The sequence below is a fragment of the Sardina pilchardus genome, chromosome 3 (genome assembly GCF_963854185.1).
Source record: "Sardina pilchardus chromosome 3, fSarPil1.1, whole genome shotgun sequence".
Lineage (NCBI taxonomy): Eukaryota > Metazoa > Chordata > Actinopteri > Clupeiformes > Clupeidae > Sardina > Sardina pilchardus.
Genome location: NC_084996.1, coordinates 21,156,345 through 21,163,844, shown reverse-complemented (window position 1 = coordinate 21,163,844; position 7,500 = coordinate 21,156,345). Strand labels below are relative to the sequence as shown.

At 47.7% G+C, this 7,500-nt stretch overlaps 1 protein-coding gene across 2 annotated transcripts in view; it reads left to right on the top strand.

Moving 5' to 3' along the window:
- The first annotated feature begins 896 nt into the window (after positions 1-896).
- Positions 897-7,500, top strand: part of itgb4 (integrin, beta 4) — a 44,919-nt gene continuing 38,315 nt past the window's right edge. The window contains exon 1 of one of the 2 annotated variants that reach the window (XM_062532391.1): positions 897-1,365. The gene's annotated coding sequence lies outside the window, so the exon portion shown is untranslated. The remainder of the gene's footprint in view (positions 1,366-7,500) is intronic. The other variant, XM_062532392.1, reaches the window with a different exon arrangement.

The following is a 7,500-nucleotide window of genomic DNA, read 5'->3' as shown; positions in this document are numbered from 1 at the left end:
CCTGAGGTAAAAGAGATAGAAGAGAGAGAGAGATAGAGAGAGAGAACGTCTGTGTCTAAAGAGCTGAGGGAAAAGCAATGGAGAGAAGAGAGAGAGAAAGAGAGAGAGAGAAAAGTCTGTGTCTAAGAGGGGAAGGGGAAAGCAATGGAGAGCGAGAGAGAAGGAGAGAGAGAGAAAGTCTGTGTCTAAGAGCAGAGGAGAAAGCAATGGAGAGAGAGGGGGGGGAGAGAAAGAGAGAAAGACTGTGTCTAAGAGCGGAGGAGAAAGCGGTGCCGTGACCTGTAGTCTGTTTGATTGGGCGCCAGTGTTTCAGTGCTTCTTTGTACCCTGCAGGCACTTCATTTCACAGCCTTGCCCCACCCATGGGAGTGGAGAGGGTTGGGCAAGCACAACACACACACACACACACACACACACACACACTGTTGGGTGGGGGGGAGGAGTCTTTGGTCTCAAGTCACTGCAGGTGAGCAGTCCCACACAGGAATGCAGGAAAAGGCAGGGAAAGGGAGAGGAGTGTGTAGGTGTGTGTGTGTGTGTGTCTGTGTGTGTGTGTGTGTGTGTGTGTGTGTGAGGGAAAAAAAGTTCCTCTAGGTGTGTGTGTGTGTGTGTGTGTGTGTGTGTGTATGTTTGTGAGAGAGGGAAAATGTGTAGTGTCTGTATCTTAGAGTGTATGTGCAAGTGTGTGTGTGTGTGTGTGTGTGTGTGTGTGTGTGTGTGTGTGTGTGTGTGTGTAAAGCTATATGCTGAAAGAAGAGGGTGTTGGCCTCCAGCTCACCTGGCTAACAGGAGTTGTTGAGGGAGGCCAAGCAAGGGGAGGGACCATGTCCCTGAGCAGTCACACACACACACACACACACACACACAGACAGAAAGACTCTCCCTCTCACTTCTCTCCTTGTGTCAGTACTTCAAGGACTGGACACACACACAGACACGCTGTTGGTGGCGGTAACTCCAGAAGAGCGAAGCGAAGAGAATATTTAACAGAGTAGAAGTGCAGAGACTCTCAAAGGACGCCTCTTCCGCGCACCGCCCCTGGAAGCTCGTGGCTCTCTGTCTATCCGACTGTGTGTGTGTGAGAGAGAGAGTGTGTGTGTGTGTGCGCGCGTGTGCGTGCCTGTGCTCTGTTCCGTGCTGAAGGGGAAAGTTTGGCTTGGAGTTGCCGTGCCGCTGGAGGAACAGTAGTGGACTTAATTTCCCTTCCTGCGAGAGGAGAGGAGAGGAGAGGAGAGGAGAGGAGCAGAGCCCCGTGTGGACTTAAGCTCTCTGGCCCTTTTTTTTCCCTCTTTTTTCTTTTTCTTTTTGTGTTTTTTTTTTGTTGTTGCGAACTCTGGGATTTGGATTGGGAAACCACAATAAGAGGTGCGTAAGCTCTGCAGGCTCAGCATAAACATCCACACCCAGTAGCTTTCTCCTTCTCTCATTCTCCCTCTCTCTCTCTCTTTCTCCTTCTCTCCTTCTCTCCCTCTCTCTCTTCCTCGCTCATTCTCTCTCTCTCTCATTCCCTCTTCTTCTCTCTCTTCACTCTCATGATCTCTCTCTCTCTCTCTCTCTTCTCTCTCTCTCTTTCTCAGTGTCTGGCTAGTTTGTTGCATTCTTGATGTGACTTGTCTCTGAGAGTACTGCCAGTCTGGGGCGAAATCCTCTTATTTTGTAAGAGGCGTGTAGTCTGTAAGTCTTTTCTGTTCTGTGTGCAGTAAGTTGCCGGTCTGACTCAGGTAACCCTTGCCAGTCTGACTCAGGTAACCCTTGCCTATCAAGCTCTGATTAGAGGTGTTACCGTGGTGATAAAAGAGTTAGTTGCAGACCCATTAACCCTTTGAGTTCAAAGACAGCCAGTGTCTATTTGTGTGTGTGTGTGTGTGTGTGTGTGTGTGTGTGTGTGTGTGTGTGTGTGTGTGTGTGTGTGTGTGTGTGTTTGTTTATAAGGGAGAGAGATAGAGAGTGAGTGATTGATAGAGAGAAAGAGTTGTTGACTGTGTCACAGAGGATGTCCAGAGGATGTCAGTTTTGCTTATGTAGTGCATTAAGCAGTTGAGCCAGTGTCCAGGTGCTTCACATGGGCCTTGGCCTGAGCATGTCAGTTATGAGAGGCTCTGTTGGGGTGGTTTGGATCCCAGCACAGCCCATAGTCCAGTCCAGCACAGCACAGCACAGCACAGCACAGCACAGCACAGCACAGCACAGACCAGACCAGCACAGCACAGCACAGCACAGACTAGCACAGCACACCACACTACAGCACAGCACAGCACAGCACAGCACAATACAGCACAGCACAGACCAGCACAGACCAGCCTAGACCAGTTGACCACAGCACAGCACAGCACAGCACAACACAGCACACTACAGCACTGCACAGCACAGCCCAGCCCAGCCCAGCACATCAGTCAGAACGTCCGAGGGCTGTGAGTGTGGACACTCACAGTTAAATGCTGATAATGCCTCTTTGTCAGGTAGACCCTGGTGAGAAATGACTGCTCGTAAATCTCACCTGGTCTTTGGCACAGGTGAGGGCCAGGTGAGGTGTGTTTGGTCTCAGCATGCCCACACAATGCTCGAGGCTGACTGGGTGATGTTGCTGTTGCTGCTGTTGTTGTTGTTGTTGTTGTTGTTGTTGATATGGGTTTATATTAGCGGTTCATCAGTTTGTTTTGTCACTCTTCACCTTAGGCCTCTCTCTATCTCTCTATCTATCTATCTATCTATCTATCTATCTAGCTCTCTCTCTCTCTTTCTTTCACACACACACACACACACACACACACACACACAGTCCGTAGGCCTACACAGACACACGCGTACACACACACACACAGGCATAGCCATGTCCATATGCTTTTGATAAATACATAGCTGGAGTTTGGCGTTGGTGTTGGCTCTGGCTCTGCTCCGTCTCTAAAGTAATGGTGCTGAGAGCAGGGGAGCATGTGCTGCCCATATGCCCTCCACATGCCCATGCCCGCCACAGCAGGCCCTTCCCCACCGAGCGCAGGCCCTAGTGCCCTCTGGACCCACTGGAGCTCCAGGGGAATCGCTCTGTGAGGGGAAGCGAGTAGGGAACTCTTGGGGGTGAAGTGGGGTCAGGTGGGGTGAGGTGGGGCAGAAGCAGTAGTAGTAGTAGTAGTAGTAGTAGTAGTAGAACATTACATGGTCTCTTGTCATCAGTCTTCGTATAGGTAAATGAGGCTTTAGTAGGAAATCCTGATGTCTCAGGTATGGTGTAGGTCTTGGTCTTAATCCTGCCATGCTCCAGGTATGGTGTAGGTCCTGGTCTTAGTCTGCAGGAAGTGTCCTAGGCCAGATTTGTGACAGATGAAACAGCTACCCAGAGCATGATGTCATGATGTTGTTTGGCTCTCCCAAATGTTATGCTGTGATCAGTTCCAGATTATGTTGTGATGTTATGAAGCTGCTTATCTGTTTTTGGAGTTAAGATATGTTGTTAGGATATGTGTATCTGTCCTGGACGCTATGTGGTTGTCCAAACATTATGTTATGTTGTTATGATATATTGCTTGTTGGGGTGTTATGCTATGTTGGTGATATGATGTTATCTGTCTACTCTACCGGCGTGTGTGGCTTTGTCAAGAGATAGGTCCCAGGGTCTGTTCTGAGTTTGTGTACATTGCTTAACACACTTGGTGATTTACAACTGTTTGTGACAGGGACACATCGCTGATTCCAGTTTCACGATTTTGTGCAAAAACCACAAGCTCCCCCCCCCCTTCCCTCTATCCTCCCCCCCCCCCCCCCCCCCATAATCCCTCATCCCAAACCCATTTACTACCCCCACCCCAGCATCAGACTTTCCCTCCTACTCCGGTCAGGTAGCTCTCGTCCTCTTGAGAAATTCCGACACGGTGACTCACCTATCAGAAGTGGGAATGCTGGGCAGAGGTGCGATGGGCGTTACGGGGATGTTGAGCGTTAACCGTGAGCGTGAGCAAGCTTGCGTCAGACCCAAAAAACACACTTCTGTGTTTACTTGGCGACTGTGCCTTCCTCTCTCTCTGCCAGTGAGTCTGTGTTTTAGTGCTGCTTTATTAGGCCTGCATGAAGCTGTCACTGGAATGCAATTATACGTGTGAAAGCGACTGATGTAAGAGCCCAATCACGGTGGGAGTTGCCCTGCCCTTGATTGAGTGAATGGGGATCTGAAGCACTGTTGGAGCTGTTGTGCAATGCTCCAGCACAGAACAGCGTCTGATAAGATAACTCAGGCATCAAATCCATCATGGCCCTTCACACCAGGCTCTTTTGGCTCATGATGTGGTAGTAACATCGTAATACATTAACATTGTAAGACATTGGAATTAATATTTTGTGTCTAGTTGGACATTTTAATGTAATACCATCCAGGCCCAATGCAATTTTCTATTGCCAACTAAAAGTTGCTAACAGGTTAGCAACTGTGGTTTTGTGAAGCACACCCCAGAATGTATTGATGATCAACTGATATCTGAAAGTGTACATTGTCCACTGTGTTGTTGTCACACACACAGCAATGGGCACTGACTGTGAAGGCTGGTGGACTGTTGATTCCCTGGACACATCTGCTCCTCATATGAGACGGATTCCAGGAGAGGTTACAAGGCCAAGAGGGAGAGAGGGAGAGAGGGAGGGAGAGAGAGAGAGAGAGAGAGAGAGAGAGAGAGAGAGAGGGAGAGATAGAGAAAGAGAGAGAGAGAGAGGGAGGGAGAGAGAGAGAGAGAGAGGGGGGAGGGAGGGAGATAGAGGGGGGAGGGAGAGAGAGGAGATATATAGAGGGTGAAATCATTTGATGTTCACAAAAGAGGACGAGAATGTGGGAGGAGATCAGAAATGTTTGGAGGAAGAAAAAAGTGAAAGTGAGAGAAAGAGAGATAGGAGAGAGAGAAGAAGGGAGAGCATTTCTACTGGGGCAAGGAAAGACACGCAGATGTCTGACATGTCATATGTGAGAGGTCAGTGTGAGAGGTCGGTCAGTCAGTGGGGGTTCGGAAGATGAGAGAGAGAGAGAGTGATAAAGAGATAAAGAAAGAGAGAGAGAGAGTGATAAAGAAAGAGAGAGAGTGTGTGAGGAGTGTTAGAGGTGTTAGAGGTCAGTTGGTGGGATTTCTGTAGGAGGTTTTGGAGACGAAGGAGAAAACACTGCTACCAGAGAGAGAGAGAGGAGAAAGGTGGAGGGATAGGGAAGGAGAGAGAGAAAGAGAGAGGTGGAGGGATAGGGAAGGAGAGAGAGAAAGAGGGAGGTAGAGAGAGATGGATGGAGGGAGGGTTCATGTGTGAGGGGTCAGTTAGCTCAGGTTTCTCTCAGGGCTGGGTCTGAAGAACAAAGCACAGATCCACCCACACCTGTGACACCTCCACACCTGGTTTTACATTCAGAGACCAGCCAGAAAGGCCCACCAATCAGATGATTGGATACTTAGAAATCAGAAAGGCCCTCCAATCAGAGGATTGGATACTTAGAACATAGAAATCAGTCGTCCACCAATGAGAGGTTAGGACACTTAGAAATTAGAAAGGCCCACCAATCAGACGTTAGGTTACTTAGAAATTGGAGAGGCTATCACCAATCATGTTCACCATCAATGTTAGGACACTAAGAAATCGTCTTTATTGTAATGTCAGTTTAATCTTGGCTATACATCACGTCAAACATTGTCCAGTTTATTATCTCTTCAGTGTTTTATTGGGTTTGTGTGAGTTCTGTGCCTGTTATGCACATCAGGCCAGAGGTGCAGTCAGACTCCCCTCAGCACCTGTTTGGACGTGGGTGGCATTATGAAGAACAACTCCTCTGTTGGGGCATGACATTATAGAGAGGATATCAGATGGCTCCAAGGCTGTTATGCAATATCATGCGCAGACATCTTCTGTAGTCATCGCCAATCTGGGATACGTCCTGTGTGAATACAGTCTCATCCCACACACACACATACTCTCACACACTCTCACACATGATTCTTCCTCCATCAGAGAATACAGACACACGCTCTCTCTCTCTCATATTCAAAGTCAAATTCAAAGGGTGCTTTATTAGCATGACTGTTCGGTACAGTGTTGCCAAAGCGTGTTAATAACACCAATATCATAAAGGAAATAAAACAGTAATACAGTTTATACTATGTATAAACATGTAAGCACAAAATAGACAGTAGTGGAAATAATAAGTGTGTGTGTCTGTGTGTGTGTGTGTGTGTGTGTGTGTGTGTGTGTGTGTGTGTGTGTGCGTGTGTGCGCACATGCAAGAACATATGCTTTTTGTGCACGTGTCTGTTATTGTTTACTGTCCCTCAGGTTGTGACATTGTAAGACGTACTGTGCGGCCAGGGCAGCACAGGGCCCTTCACCAAGAATTATGGCCAGTTTATCATTGTCCTCAATGTCTTCAAAATTCGGAATTCTCTCTCTCTCTCACACACACACACACACACACACACACACACACACACTCACAAGCACTTACACGCACACATGCATGATTCTTCGTCCATCAGAGAATGCAGTAGATTCCGATTTTCAGATTTCAAATAGATGCACAAAACAATTTTCCCAATCAATTTATATTTTAAAAGATCTCCAACAGTAGTTCTGATTTAAAAAAAAAAAAAAAAAAAGCTTTTTAGCTGAAATATTATTATGAAATATGAATTCAATATGAAATAGATTTCTGTCCAATTGAGCAGCATTGAAAGTGGACGTTGCATCACACACCACACAGATGCTTTACAGTAAAGGTTGACCCCCCCGAGCCAAGTGTCCAAGGGAGGCCACCACAATCCCAAAACATCTCCACCACAATCCAGCCATCACCCCAAAACATTTCCACCACAATCCAGCCATTACCCCAGAACATCTCCACCATAATCCAGCCATCACTCCAAGTTAAAAGAAATGAAACCACTTTAATACCATATTAACTGCCCCAGAATATTAACCTCATACTGTAGCTGAAGAAATTTTGCTAAATCAATGTACTGTATAAGCCGCAGCTAACAATTGGGAAATTACGGTATGGAGTCCAGTGGCTGTACCTGAGCTGTGTCTGTGTTAGCACCTCCTCGCCATAGGACCAGGCCTGTAGCTGAGCTGTGTTAGCACCTCACCTTAGAACCAGGCCAGTAGCTGTGTCTGTGTTAGCACCTCACCATAGCACCAGGCCAGTAGCCGTGTCTGTGTTAGCACCTCACCATAGCACCAGGCCAGTAGCTGTGTCTGTGTTAGCACCTCACCATAGAACCAGGCCTGTAGCTGAGCTGTGTCTGTGTTAGCACCTCACCATAGAACCGCATAGAACCAGGCCTTTAGCTCTGTCTGTGTTAGCACCTCACCATAGAACCAGGCCTGTAGCTGTGTCTGTGTTAGCACCTCGCCATAGAACCAGGCCTGTAGCTGTGTCTGTGTTAGCACCTCACCTTAGAACCAGGCCTGTAGCTGTGTCTGTGTTAGCACCTCACCTTAGAACCAGGCCTATAGCTGTGTCTGTGTTAGCACATCGCCATAGAACCA